Source organism: Meriones unguiculatus, chromosome 1, assembly GCF_030254825.1.
Source record: "Meriones unguiculatus strain TT.TT164.6M chromosome 1, Bangor_MerUng_6.1, whole genome shotgun sequence".
NCBI classification, from domain to species: Eukaryota; Metazoa; Chordata; class Mammalia; order Rodentia; family Muridae; genus Meriones; species Meriones unguiculatus.
Genome location: NC_083349.1, coordinates 155,554,340 through 155,568,822, shown reverse-complemented (window position 1 = coordinate 155,568,822; position 14,483 = coordinate 155,554,340). Strand labels below are relative to the sequence as shown.

General features: G+C 45.8%; 1 protein-coding gene across 6 annotated transcripts in view; it reads right to left on the bottom strand.

Annotated features, from left to right (window-relative positions):
- Smco4 (single-pass membrane protein with coiled-coil domains 4) overlaps positions 1–14,483 on the bottom strand; it is a 53,215-nt gene that overhangs the window by 17,772 nt on the left and 20,960 nt on the right. For 3 of the 6 annotated variants that reach the window (XM_021635156.2, XM_060369680.1, XM_021635157.2), the window contains exon 2: positions 2,150–2,226. The gene's annotated coding sequence lies outside the window, so the exon portion shown is untranslated. Of the gene's footprint in view, positions 1–2,149; positions 2,227–7,336; positions 7,438–8,021; positions 8,039–10,016; positions 10,041–14,483 lie in introns of those variants that run through there. The other 3 variants (XM_060369694.1, XM_060369699.1, XM_021635158.2) reach the window with 3 other exon arrangements.

The window sequence follows — 14,483 nt, the reverse complement described above, 5'->3', positions numbered from 1 at the left end:
TGAAGGGGAAAGAAGAGATCTGCAAAGAGCTAAACCATGGCCACATGAAGTTCAAGGTGCCCATGCCATACCCACATTCGCTAACTGTTGAACAGGAAACAGGAAAAGCTACAGAGCACAGAGGAGTCATGGGAAAGAACAGGCACCTGCAGGTGGCCTTAATTACTGACCCCTTTCCTCTCACAGTGGGGAGTGTCCTTGCCACTGTGCCAGCTCAAGGTGAAGAGCAACCAATGAGACCAAGCTCTACTAGGAGGTGCACAGGCTGCCTCTGATACTGCCTCAGCACCCCAGATGCCAGAACTTTAAAGTTAAGAAAGCAAAAACCCTGAGGTATCTACAAGAGAAATGGATAGAGAAAACTGATTGAAATGGAATTATTTTTCAGCCATCAAGGACAAAATTACATCATTTGCAAGAAAATAGCTACCAACAAAGATAATCATATCAAGCAAATTAAGCCAGTCTCAGAAAGACAAATTTCAGTTTTTCAATTGTGCTTCCCAGATCTAACGGAAATATACAATGCAATGGATGTATATATGACATGAAAGTGAATAAAACAGCTTAGGGGAAAAAGAAAGGGATTAATGGGTATATACATGGGTCCAACAGGTAAATGGGAACAGTCGCGAGATGAGGGAGAGTTATACACTCAAAGAACAATACATACTTGTATGCAAATGCCTCTTTGTAATAGCCCAATATATAATGAAAACACACAAGAAAAACTTTTTTTTTTTTAATTTTTGCTTTATGCTGCAACTGCAAGTACACAGCCTGACACTTTCTTCAGTTACAGCATCATGGCAGGTTTGCTGATTTCTCAACTCAAGTACTCTCAGGAATAGAGTGCTGGTATCAGTCACGGACCATGGGCCATATACCTATTATCTTGAGAGCACAGTCCTGTTGAAAGGACTCCTGTTCAGTCCCATGGGCAACTGGTACAACCACAGATGAAGGCTTTCCAACAGAAGAGACTGGAAAGGTCAGCCTATTTCAAGAAACAACGGTTCACTGAAACTGCATCCTGCTCTCCAAGCTAATCTGCTTCCTTCTGGACCACAACCTGGCCTCAAACTATGGCATCTGTTTTCCAACTTCCCCATCAAAGGACAAATCAAATGTCAGTTGACAATCTGCTTTCTAATTAAAAGTTGATTTTCTTTTTTTAGAAATTGCATTTAACTGAGCAATGACACATGGCTCAGGGTTTAGTGTCACCTTGATTGACAGGACTATTTGCAATTATTTTAAGAGAGAAAAAGAAAACATCAGATGCAGAAGGATCATCAAGCTGATTGGACACCGACTTCCAGATGACTTATGGAGTATGACCATGCATCATTCACAAGAAACAACCATACTCTTAGCATTTAAACAAGCCTTCAGTGGAAGAGGACACTTTCAAAGCTGACTGATTAGAAGGTATCAGGAGGAGGATATTGGCTGTGAAGAAAAAAAAAAAAACTGCCAAGCTGGCAGTGGAGAAACAGAAGGGTATAAAGAAGGGCAAGATTCTCTGAAAAAGGAGCCCAAGTTTGGAAAGGGTGCGACTCCAGGTTTCTTGACACAGGCAGCCTACAGGGAAGGGAGAAAACAGACTACACTGGCTCATGCACTCAAGCAAGCTTTGAACTTCTGAACTTGTTTGCTGACTCCCAATGAAAGGCTACCATCTGCCTGCCTGTTTCCCAAGATGGCTGGGAAAAGGAACAGGATGCTGTATACAGAACTACCTGCAAATGGGAAAGTTCTCTAGACCCAAGAGACAGCTGTGGCTGTGGTCACCAAGGAAGGTGACCCAAGAAACTAATATACCCAAGAAGAGCAACCACAAAGATGATAGAATGAGCCAGAAGCTTCTCTGAAGTAATTAGTAGGTGCACACACAGTTTGAGGAGAGGCTAGTTCAGATGTTTCGGTAGGGAGACAGTTACACGCAGCCGTTTACTAAGTTGCCTAGAGGATGGAAAAGGCTTAGCTAGTAAGATTAAAACCTTACCCCAGACCCCATCCTGTGCAACCCCAATTCAAAACCAGCCCCAGGCAGACATCTGAGGAAGGTCTTTGACGAGCAAGAAGAGGCCCAGCAGAAGAGAGGAGGCATGTCTGGCATCTCCCCAAGGGTGATGAGAGTTTTTACCTTTTCTTCCAGTTCAGGAACCACTGCTTCAATGATATCAGTCAACTGATTTCCAGTGAGGGTAACCTGAGTTCTTCCTGTTGAGAGATCAGAAGTTAAAGTGTGAGAGATGTTTGGAGATGGGCTACCTGTCCTGACTCCCATCCATGACGAGAAGGCAGACACGTGCTCCCTTCCCCAGCCAACAGGGGGATGAAAGAGTCAGCTGCCCTAAGCTGCAAACACAGCCCAGGTTGGAGCACCTCCTACTAGCACTCCCAGTAGACTGGTCAGTATGTTCCTTGCATTCCTGAGAGTCCTCAGCAACCTTCTGTCAACTTAAACTGGAGAGCATTCCTGCTTCCTGCTACCAACAGAAGTCACTATTGTAAAATCAGAAACTGGGGCTGGGTCCAGGAAAGGAAGTGGAAATGGACAGTGAAGAAATAGGGGCTTCTGAAATAAATAAAGACTTGGGGATAAGAAGAGAGGAGGAAATAAATGGTGTGCATCTCACACCACTGTCTCAAAATATTCAAGGGAAAAGATGTCTGGAACTCAGAGTGCAGAGCCAAAAAAATGATTCCTAAAACCTCAGACATGCGATTTTAGTATGGAGGTCCCGACTGCAGGGAAGAGGGTCATACTAAGGACCTGTAAAACCCCAGTGAGGGAGTGTCACTGGAAACAGAGCCGGGAGAACCTGAGAAGAGTAACTGAGTAATGGAACCAAACAGACCCCACAACTCAAGGCTAAACGCTGACTCAATGCACTGCCTTTTCTGCCCTATCAATGTTCTGTCTCAAGTAATAAACATTTGATTTACCACCAGGTTTGTGGTTTGGCTATGGCTGATTCTGTTTCAGGTCTAGCCTAGCTTACTGATGTGGCTTCATTCATCTGGTAGCTCAGCCAGGCTGGAGGGTCTAAAGAGAATTCACCGACCTGATGGTGAACAACACTACTTTGTATATTTTCTATTTTATTGAACATGCATGCATACATATACATACGTATACACATATGCTCAAATTCGTGCACACTTACACACATACATAAGAACATCCCAGACTTAGAGCCAATTTCTATCATTTGCCATATTTCCCTATTAGTTGGTAGTGCTGGCTGAATCAAGAGTCAACACGGGCTCTAAGAACCCAAACTCCCATGTGTTGTGGAGCACTGACTGGGAAAGCTCTGAGACTAAGACAGTAAAGCCAGGATTAGAAAGCAGAACTAGAACAGAGAAGGCAATCAATTCTTTGGAAAGCCACAAATGTCAGGTTAAGGCACCCAGACCGCACTGGACCACTGCAAGAGCCAAGTGACTGCAGAGTTCTAAGACAACGACCATTCAGAAAACGCAGTTTACATAGGCTCAAGAGAACACACGACCAACACTGCAAAGTCAGAAGCAGTGGACAGGAAATCAGGGAACGAAGGGCCCTAAATGGCGTTCAGCCCCAATAGGGTCCACTGTCTACTGAAGTTGGCTTACCAGGTGCCCTGGCTTCTGGGCCTGGGGGACAGCTCTGTGGCCCACAGACTTCAGGTACTTCAGCCTCCATGAGCAAATGCTGATGGAGAACATGACAAGGACAGCAGATGGCCTGCAAAAGTAAGCCCTGAGGTAGCTCTGCCATCTGTCCAGCCCTGCCTACCCATCCCAAGCAACTAAGAGTCAGATCCACCACTGCTTCTGCCCAGGCCTCAGTTTCCCCAGCCACAAAACAAAGAGGATAACAAGACTTATGGAACAAAAAGGGCTGAAACGAGTGCCAACTGCCACCGACTCCTTATGCCACTGTGACAAAGCAAGCACAGAGTGGCTAAAAGCTTCCCTGACACTAGGCTGGTACTTGCAGCACACAGACTGGCATGTGACCTTCAAAGCAAACTACCACTGAGCGAGGAATTTAAAACAGCGGAGAACTATTCTCAGTGCTGAGGCACGAACTCTGAAACCAAGCAGGCAGCAGACACGCACATTCCCTGCAGAGGCTCCTCCTCCCTGTCCAGCTCTGACGGACACCAGCACTCATCCCTTGGCTTGTCAGTGTACCATCCCCATCTCTGCTCCCTGCTTTCTCCCGGTCATCTGGTCAGTCCATGAGTTGGCATTTGGGGCCTCCTGACTAAACCGTGATGACTCTACCCCAAGCTCCTCATGTCGGCAAAGACTCTTTTCCTTTCAGCCCCCAACTGGCTTGGTTGTTATTGAACTCCTCTCAGGCAAGTTAGTGCATTTTGCTGTACATTACATTAGTTCACAACTTGGGGAATAAGGACCTCCCAATTTCCTGAAAGCCTGTGCAGCACCAGAGCAGTCGGACCTCTGATGTGGCCCCTTGGAATCATGCTTAGAGCCCTGCTCTTCCTCTATGGCCCAGAATCGAGGATGAGGCTGCACTAGGACACAGCAGTCACTGTAGGAAAGGAAAGGAGGCAGGCAGCTGGTTCTTGGTTTACACAGCTGCCCTCCCACACATCCCTCTGGGCCTCACATGGCTTTACCACAAAACCCAATCGATTGGTTTTCTGTTCAAGTACCACCAAGCAGAGTTTTAAATGCCCACATTTGAAAACAGGAACAAAACTCTTGACTTCTATCACACTGCTGTTATCATGAGCTCTCTATAAACACTCATCCTCACTGACTTCATAAATACACAGGAAGCTTTCAGGCTTTGAAACAAATGGAGAAGGAACTTGGAGAGGAGCAGAACAGGACTGCATTTCAAAACAGAAGGCCACTGGTCCCTTTGCAAACTTGCAGCCTTAACTGCAGACAACTATAGAAGACCCAGGAGTCTCTAAACTTCGGACTCCAAAGTGAGTGTTCCAGACCACAGGCCCTCTCATCTCTCAGCTGCCAACAAGAACAGCAGGTGTGAGCCTTCTGGAAGGCTGCTCATCACACTCTGATTAAAAGGCCTAAAAAAAAAAAAAGAAAAAGAAAAAAGCAAGCATACACCCTTTGAAGCCCCAATTCCATTCCCCAAATTCTACAGTTGAAAACAGAACTGAGACAGAACAAAACTAGATAGTCAATGATATCCATAGTAGCCTTACATGAGGTGTAAAACAGAAAGACCTCTTGCCAACAAAAGGAAATTATTGGACAAATAAATGTGGTAGATTCATAAAAAATTTTATTAAGCTATTAAAGTAAAAAAAATCATGTTGTGCAGAATTTTTAATAAAAACAACTGCAATAACAGCTAATCCTTATGTGAGCTAGGCTCTACCCTAAGTATGTAATGCACACACACACACACACACACACACTTTCACGCCGTCAACTCAGGAACGCAGATGTTTCAACTTCACAATCAGAAAATAAGTGGCTGAGAATCAACAGACTTGCTCAAGGTAATCTGGTGTGCAAGAGAGAGCTCTGGGATTTGAGCCCACACAGTGCAGCCTCAGAGCCCCTCTTAAGCACTGCAGATCTAACATGAGATTTAGAGACGGCAGACCCTATCCTGGAAGCTGTGAGTGTAACCTAATGTGAACAAGAACTCTGCAGATATCATCACCCCAGAACAGAGGCCACCGAGTGAGTGGGAACCCAGTCTGAGAAACTTAGTGAAAGACTGTCTCAATATTGAAAAAACAGTTTAAAAAAATAAAAAAGGAGTCTGAGTATATAGCTCAGAAAAGAGTGCTTGCCTCTCATGCTTAAAGCTCAGATCCCAGGACTGCAAATAATAATAATAATAATGATAATGATAATAATAATAGTAATGATCTGAATGAGACTTGATTGCCACAGCTAACCGAAGCAAGGAAACAAGGAATAAAGCCCCTCCAGCCAGCTAAGGGGTCAGTCCCACCTGCATCTTGATTTGGAACTTTGGTCCCTAGCATGCCGTTTAAAGCCACTCCATGCGGAAGAAATCATTACAGCAGTTACAAGAAACCCATGCAAACACCTTTAGTGTGCTGCAGCCAACACGGGGAGGAACACTCATTCGTTAAGCAATAAAAAAGAAATCAAAATTTATATACAATGATCTTAATTATGCATACAAAATACATGCAAATACAAAAAAATGTTTTTCGTGACTATCCTTGAATAGAAATATGTTCAGCATTATGCTTTTTTTATGTTTTTCCAATTTTTATAATTAGTGTAAATTGTTTTCACAAAGAAAAGAAAGGTTTTTTTTTAATTAGCAATTTGTGATATTTCTGCAAATCTAACTCAATCACAAAGACTGAAAATCAAGAGGTCCAAAATTCCCTAATTATCCTCTTAATCCAATCTGAGGCCACATCACCTGAAACAAGTCAGCAACTGAGTCCCACCATGCTGTAGGAGAACCACCAGCCCTCAATTCCTCAAATCCTAATTTTTCAGACTCTGGGGGGAGCAAAATGTATCAGAAGTTGTTTCAGGCTCTGGAAACAAAAGGCAGCAGAGGGTGCATGTGTTTTCCCTACCCGGACTTGCGGAGTGCGGAAGGGAGGCTCATTCACAGAGCTAGGTCAGCCCAAAGTCTGTGGCCACAAGCCAAGAACAGAAAGCATCAGTTAATGAAATGTAAATGTTTAATTTCTCTGTAGATAACGTCAGAGAAGGAAACATTAAGTACCACCCTAATCTCCTTACCCACGTCCTGACCCCAGGGCTACTGTCTCAAGGCTCCTGCTCCTGACAGCCAAGGCCGTCACTGTATCTACACCTGTGCTCTGATCAAACAGGCTCACAAGATACATGATCACTTTCCCCAGTGTGCAAAGAGTACTGGACCAAAACAGACAGCAGGGTGTGTCTTTCTGGTCTGTATTTTCTTACAAGGTGAAAACTGAGAGTTGCTGGTTCCCTCCAAGCTGAGGCCAGACTACGTTCACAGGACACACAGTGCATGTCCCATGATTTCAGACTAGTGACAGAGCAAGGAGATGACAAGAGCAGAGGGGTGGGGGAGCATCCTACAGCCCAGGTTTGCCTAAGTACATTTATGAATCGTTTAATTGGCCAGTCAATGAGTAGATCACCTATAATGTCTCACATGCCAAAAAGACTAACTCAACATGCTGCCCTGGAAGCTGACTCAACCTGGCATGCAGGTGACATCATTATCTGGATCGCAAGGATGCCAACAGCAATGTCCAGAGAAAGACCCGAGCCAGAGCCTTAAAAACAGAGAACAAATGATTTAGTGTGGCATAGCTCCCTGCAAAGAGGTCCCCCAACATACCTGCAGTTTCCGGGACTAGCAAATGTGTGTCAGTGTCTCCAACTCACCCCTCAACTTCACAGTGTTATCAAGTGATGTCCAGATTTAAGGGGTCAAACAAGAACACACCCAGGCAGTCAGTTTTACCACCTATTAAAAAGCAAAGGCCAGGGCTAGAAAGACTGTTCCTCCAGAGAAACTGTTCTTCCAGAGGAACTGGAGTTCAGTTCCAATACCCATATGGTATTCAATGTCCTCCTCTGGCCTACATGCTCAAATACACATACATTAAAATAAAGTAAATCTCTTAAGAAAAGGAAAAGCCATGACTATTACCTGAAGGACATTCAAAGGACCCTAATCCCATAAGTCATGCCATCAAAACAAGTTTCACAGGTTACATGCGGTTTGAGATATGTTCCATTCTACAACTTTCTTGCACAACTAAAAATTTACAGAAGTAAAGAAACACACATTGTAAAACTAAAAACCTATTTGAGCATTCCCAAATACTTCTGTAACACCTGGATGGAGTCTCTCTCTCCCTCTTTTTCACACACACACACACACACACACACACACACACACACACACCACTAAGTGTTTCATCTGTTCAAAAACCAGCCATTCAGCCCTTACCACAAAGATGAGGAAGAGATGGTGAAGGAGGAGGGGGAGACAGAAGGGGAGGAAAAAGACATCTTACATTCTTACACAGCCCAGGTCCACTTGCCTGGGAATGGTGCCACACACAGAAGGCTGAGCCCTCCCCCATCAATCATTAACCAGGACAATCACCGCAGGGGCACCACAGGGCACTCCAGTGGGGGTAATTCCTCAACTGAGGCTCCCTCTCTCCAGGTGTGTCAAAGCAGCACCCAAGGTGAACCACCATAGAACAAAGATCACCAGGTGGTCCTGAAACAGGACGAACGCAGAGGCCTTGAGACAGCAGTAGCTTCCAGTCAAGTAAACGATACCATTCTTGCTAAACATTCTGTGCTGGAAACAGTTATTTTTATTAGGAATGTGGACTTGCCTGGAGAGACACCTTTATTGATAAAACACTTGCCACACAAGCACAGGAAGAGGAGTTCCCATCCCCAAAGCCCACATGATGGCCACATGTGATCCCAGCACTCAGAAAGGAAAGACTGCAGGCGAGCTAGGCTAGCTGGAATGGGTGAGCTCCAGGTTCAGTAAGAGACTGCCTAAGAACGGTGAGGATAGAAGGAGATACCCAGCATCACCTGCAAGCCTCCACATACATATGCACACACACAGGTGTGTGCAAACATGCGTACACACCCATGCAAACACTGCACACAAAAAATATTAGATATTATGGAATCTGCTTATTATTGTTACATTAACTTAGCAAATATTTTTAAATCATTTCAAATTCTAATATGTAAGTGTTTCTAAAGCATGGTCTCTCTAAGTGAAAGGTGGTCAGATGGATTAGTTGAGGAAAGGCCTTGAAAATATAAGGCCTGGGCTTAGATCCCCAGAACTCAAGTACAAAGCTTGGGTGCAGTGGCAATATGATCAGCATATAAGCAGATTGCTAGAAGCTTACGGGCCAGCCTGGCCTACAATGGCAAAGTTCCAAGCCAGTGACAGGCTCTCTTAAACAAAAGGTTAACAAGTACCTGAAATCCAATCCAAAAGCCAAAGTTTATCCTCAGATCTCTCTCTCTGTTCAAGAAAATCTCATTAATTTTTAAGACTTGGATAGAAGAGTCCTAAAACCAAACACTAGTCTGGTGTCATGAGGGTCAAGAATGGAGGAATGGAGGCTGACAATCTAGTGTCACTCAGAACTGATCTTCCAAGAGGCAAGAGACAGAGGCGTTCTAATCCCCACAGTGCCACTGGCAGACTGGCCTTTAGAAAGGAAAACAAAAGCACTCAGTGTCCCACAGACATATGATCCTAAGAGCAAATAGGATGAGAGGCCAAACTGCAGGGCACCGAAGGCCCATTATTAGACCCTAAAAAATGAAATACAAATTTCTATAAAGGAGCAGAAATGGGGAAATATGAAAGTTTAATGATGGAAAGAGAGAGAGAGAGAGAGAGAGAAAAGCCAGGTCCTAACAAAACAGACTTGTATCCAAATAAAAGTGAAAGAAATCGTGGCAACAAAATGCAGGGCTCTAAATCTCTTAAGATGCCACAATCAAGACGCATTTCAGGCCTATCTGGAAAATAAAAATTACAGAAGCCAGCAAAGAGCAGTAAACCACAACAATGAAGAGGAAAGAGTGCACAGCCACAATCCCAACTCTCAAGAGGATAAGCAGTGGTACTGCTCAGGGCTGGAGGCTAACCTTGGCTACAGAGTGAGACCCTGCTTCACAAAAATAGACAGATAGGCAGGCAGGCAGACCCTAGCCAGAGAAGACAAACAGGAAGAAAAGGCAGTGGGACGAGGACGCCGGCCTTTGTTGACCGAGCTTGAGTGTGGGCTCCAGCCAATCTCCACACACTGCAGAGCGGGAACAGAGAGGGAACATTTTCAAAGTGAAGATGAGCCCTGCAAGAGGCTGACCTCCTGAGCAAGTATGTCCCCTGGGAAATGTCCGCTTACTCCAACCTAGAGCGCATGGAGCAAACTCGCTCTCAAGCAGCTTACACGGCTATCTGCTAAGTCACAAAAGCTGTTGTTGAAACACAAGAGCAACACGTTCAAGCTTACCGGGGCTGGGGCTCAGTTTCCTCTTCTCACAGTGAGGTGTCCATCATCTCTTCCAGCCTAGTGGACAGAGATGTCACAGCATGGTGGCACTGTGAGCCCAGGTCTGGCACAGGGCAGGCACTCCACAAGCAAGCCTGAGTTTATCACTGCAGCTGGGTTTTCCAGTCAACACCTATTTCAGGCCAGAAGGCTCCCCAAGGCCAACTGTCAATGTTTCAAAATTCAATAAAATCTTAGATATGGAGAAGGAATTTCTGGGTTTGGCCAGGATCGTACATCCTAGTTGATGGGAGCTGACCTTGACCAAGGCCTGATTCTACGTGGCCTCTCTGGTGCCAGGCAGCCTGCATCACAAAGGCACTCTGCCCAGCAGGAGACCCAAGACTGGAAAGGTTAAAGAAACACTGGCTTCCTGGACAACAGGATGGCTAATGCCAGGCATCATTCATGCCCCCATTCCTTCTGCTCTCTTACCACCCCTTGGTTTATGAAGCAGGAGGGTGCTTCGCTGCTCACTTGCTCATGTGTGTTTGTGTATGTGTATGTGTGTGTGTGTATGTTTACATGTACATGCAGAGGACAGTGGTGAACCTCAGGTGTCTTCCTCAGTCTCTACCTTGTTTTTGATACATGGTCTCTTATTTTTCAGCCAGAGCTCACCACAGCAATCTGCCTTTTTTATGTGGGTGCTAGAATTCAAACTCAAGTCCTCATGATTGCATGCAAGCACTTTCCCAACTCAGCCATCTACCCAGATCTGAACTGCCCTCTTGAGTGAAGGTCTAAGACTTTGCCCAGACCCCACCAGAATGGACATGGGCCAACAGCTCAACATCCAGTCAGGGTAGATGCTGGGAGTCCAGTAAATAAAGAGATAAAACTTGGTTAAACGGATCCCGGAAAAGGCAGGCAGGAAGAAGATTAAAGACTATTTTAACAGAAATGATCAATTTGACTTCTCCCTCTTCTTCACCTCCCCCAGATAATGGAACAGCCGGTAAGTATCTCTGTGGCATGCCAGGTGGTGCCCTCAGGGCAGGGTATGTGAACCAGTCTTTGCCCTGGTGCCCTCAAAAAGACATTTAAGTGAACAGGAAACTTTCTTTATGGCTGTTTAAGTGCAGCTAACTTGTAATGGTGGCAAGTCACAAAGAGGCACAAGTCTGAGGTCACCAATACAGACGGATCGGCCCCAAGGTCTTTCAGAGTCTGTTTTATCTCGTGCTGAAAGACCAGTGAGGAAGAGACAGCAGAGAAGAGCTGGGAGGCAGGCGGAGAGCAGAAGGCCTTGTGACTACCCAGATTCCACACTCTCTGAAGTGAATGAGCTCTTTAGAGAAGGAAGGCACTGCTCAACCTGTGGACGTATAGGGCTCTGTCACACAGAACCATTTCAACTTTTATTTAATGGCAACCTTCAAGTAGGATACTTTACAGCTAAGAGTATGCACACACACACCCCACAGTGGAATGGTGGCGTGACCTGTGACCTTGGGACAGCTTTTCAAGGTCCTGAGACTGTTTCACCAACTGTGAAACAGTGACAATAAGGGCACCATCCTCTAGGCGGTTGCTGGGGACGGATAAGCCAGTGCACACAAAGCCCTTGGCAGAGTCAGCCTTGTTTTACAAAACCACTGTTACACGTGAGTCACACCAACTAGATCCGCCTCACACATACAGAACCTCCACCATCTCCCACTCCACCATGTTCTGCCTGTATCACTGAAAAACTGATTTCAGAATCTAGTAACAAGTGTAATGGCCTAAGCTTTGAGATGCTGGCTCAGAGCCAGGGCGTGAGTAGGGGTGGCAGAGCCCAGAGGACTTGGTGAAGTCCAACACTATGAAGGACAGGAAAGGGACAGACCATCTGAAGTGTCTAGAGTGGTGGTGGCAGCATTAGATTGGGGATTTAGCCTGTGGGATCAGAGGAAGACCACACTTCTCCCACACCACTCTCACCCTGCAGAGCGGCACCCAGCAACAAGAGGCTAATTTTTACAATGACTAATTGATGAGGTCCTAAATACTACATTCAGAGGCACAGTTTCTGGACTCACACCCCAATGTTGTTCCTGAAGTCACCGTTTTCTACAGTAGCAGTTACAACTGTTAAGCACTGCCATACAGCTAGGGGCCTATGTCACCACCTGTCATCCTCAGCCACTGCCACCCTACTGGTGACACAATGACCCTCTGAACAGTGCAGCTGAATGAGCAGCCATGTCAACACCCAACTGGAAGCTATTTAACTCCAAAGGCAAATCCACACACAATCATTCTGAAATCTTGGTACCATTATCCTTGTTACAGAGACTCAGAGAACACGGTCTGGCTTGGAAATGGCATTCTCTGCTCCCCAGGACATAATTAAATCAGGGAGGAAAAAAAGAGAGAGAGAGAGCCTTATTTAGACTCAGAAAAGTCCGTAATTTATCAAGAGCCACTCATTCATTTCTTACAAATACACAGACAGGTCAGGTCAAGCAACTCCAGGGTTACAACTTGAAAGATTAACTGTGCTCACAGCACAATTTGTTTAGAAAATTAATGATATTCAGGACAGAGGCTTCATTAGTGCCAGGCGGTTAATAAAACAACTGTGGAAGCTGAAATGCCCCCTCATCTCCGGCTGGAGTCACTATGAGAAAGGCAAGCCCAGGGAGTTGCTAAAGGTCACAGTGTCCACTGCCTACAACTGCTGCGTGTGCGAGTCAGGGAAGAAAAAAGTTCTGTTCAGCTGGGACAAGGGAAAGGATGAAATGGTGAAATCTGTACGCTCCCTGACAAACCTTGCTCCCCACTGAAGTCTTCTCTACACCAGATCCGACAGGCAGACGCTAGACTGTAATGTGGTGATTTAGCACCCAGCATTCCACAAAACAGCAGCTGGGATGTTGGGGGGTCGGGGAACGAGATGCGAAAAGAGACTCAGTGGACTCATATACAAACAAACATATCCCCAAACTAGAAAGCCCATTCCACCAGTGTGGACAGATCATGAAGAAGGCAAAACTTTCTTTACCCATGAAAGTAGACTCAGCCCTCTCCCTTTACCACCCCTTGGGAAGAGAGACCAGGACATTCCCCCTCTTTCTTTCTTGGGTTTCCCTCTCCTCTTTATCTATATAACCAGACCAGCCTTGATCTCAGAGTCTCCTGCCTCGGTCTCCCTAGTGCCAGGAAAGCAGATGTGTACCTCCATGCCTGGCTCTTCTGTTTGACCATATCACTTCTGGAGAACTCATTGTGCCAGGTACTGAGTGTCTTACGGACAGTCTTCTCACATACGTCACATGACTCTGGTGACTTCTAGAAGGCAGGGCAGTTCTTAGCCTTTTCTCCAAGGACTGACCTAACCCTGGCAGATGGCTAATGTCTACCCTAGGTCTCTAGCCTTTGCTTCTCTCCAGGTACAGCCTGTTCTCTCCCCATAACCCTATAGAATGGTGGTCGTTCAGGAAGCACAAGCTGCACGCCAGCACTCTCCATCCACTCTCTCCCCTGACAGTCCTGATGGGATGCACTAACTCTAGGCCTTCTTTAGAGAAGGCAAAGACCACTTCCCAGAGTAATTTGTCCATGGCACAGACTGACAAGCCAGGATCCCAGCCTTGCCAACCGATTCCCACACTTCCTTCTTGCACCCAGAGTGAAGGGCCTCACCCAAGAGCAATGCTTGTGAGGCCACTGTGAAGTCTCAGCTTCATGAAGGTATGCAGAGCTGCCTATCTGATTTCTTTTCAAGTGATGTGAGGCAAGAACCCTGCTCACTGCTGGTGGGAGTATAACCAAGGACAGCCGTTATGAAAGTATGTATGGAGGTGTCTTAGTTACTGTTCTATTGCTGTGATGAGATCCCAAGGCAACTTACAGGATGAAGTGTTTAACTGGGGGTTTGCTTACAGTTTCAGAGGCTTGGTCCATCACCATCATCATGGCGGGGAGAATGGCAGCAGGCAGGCATGGTGCTGGAGCAGTAACTGATACCTTATATCCTGATCCACAGGCAGAGAGAGACTGGGCCTGGCCTGGGCTTTTGAAACCTCAGAGCCCACCCTCAGTGACACACCTCCTCCAAGAAAGCCACTCAAACTCCAACAAGGCCACACCTTCTCATCTTCCCCCGCCAAGAGTTATGCTAACTGAGGACCAATAATGGTGGCACACGCCTTCAATCCCAGCGCTCAGGAGGCAGAAGCAGGCAGATATCTGTGAGTTCGAGGCCTGCCTGGTCTACAAAGTAAGTTCATGACAGGCAGGGCTTAATGTACAGAAAAACCCGTCTCAAAAAAAAAAAAAAAAGAATTGAAATGAAGCTATGAGGGTCATTCTCATTCAAACCACCACAGAATGTTTCTCAAAAATTTAAATATAGAACTATTACATGACACAACAATACCACTCCTGAGCATGTACTCAAAGAGCTCACCTGGGTTTTTTAAGCCATAGCTTCACCAGGAA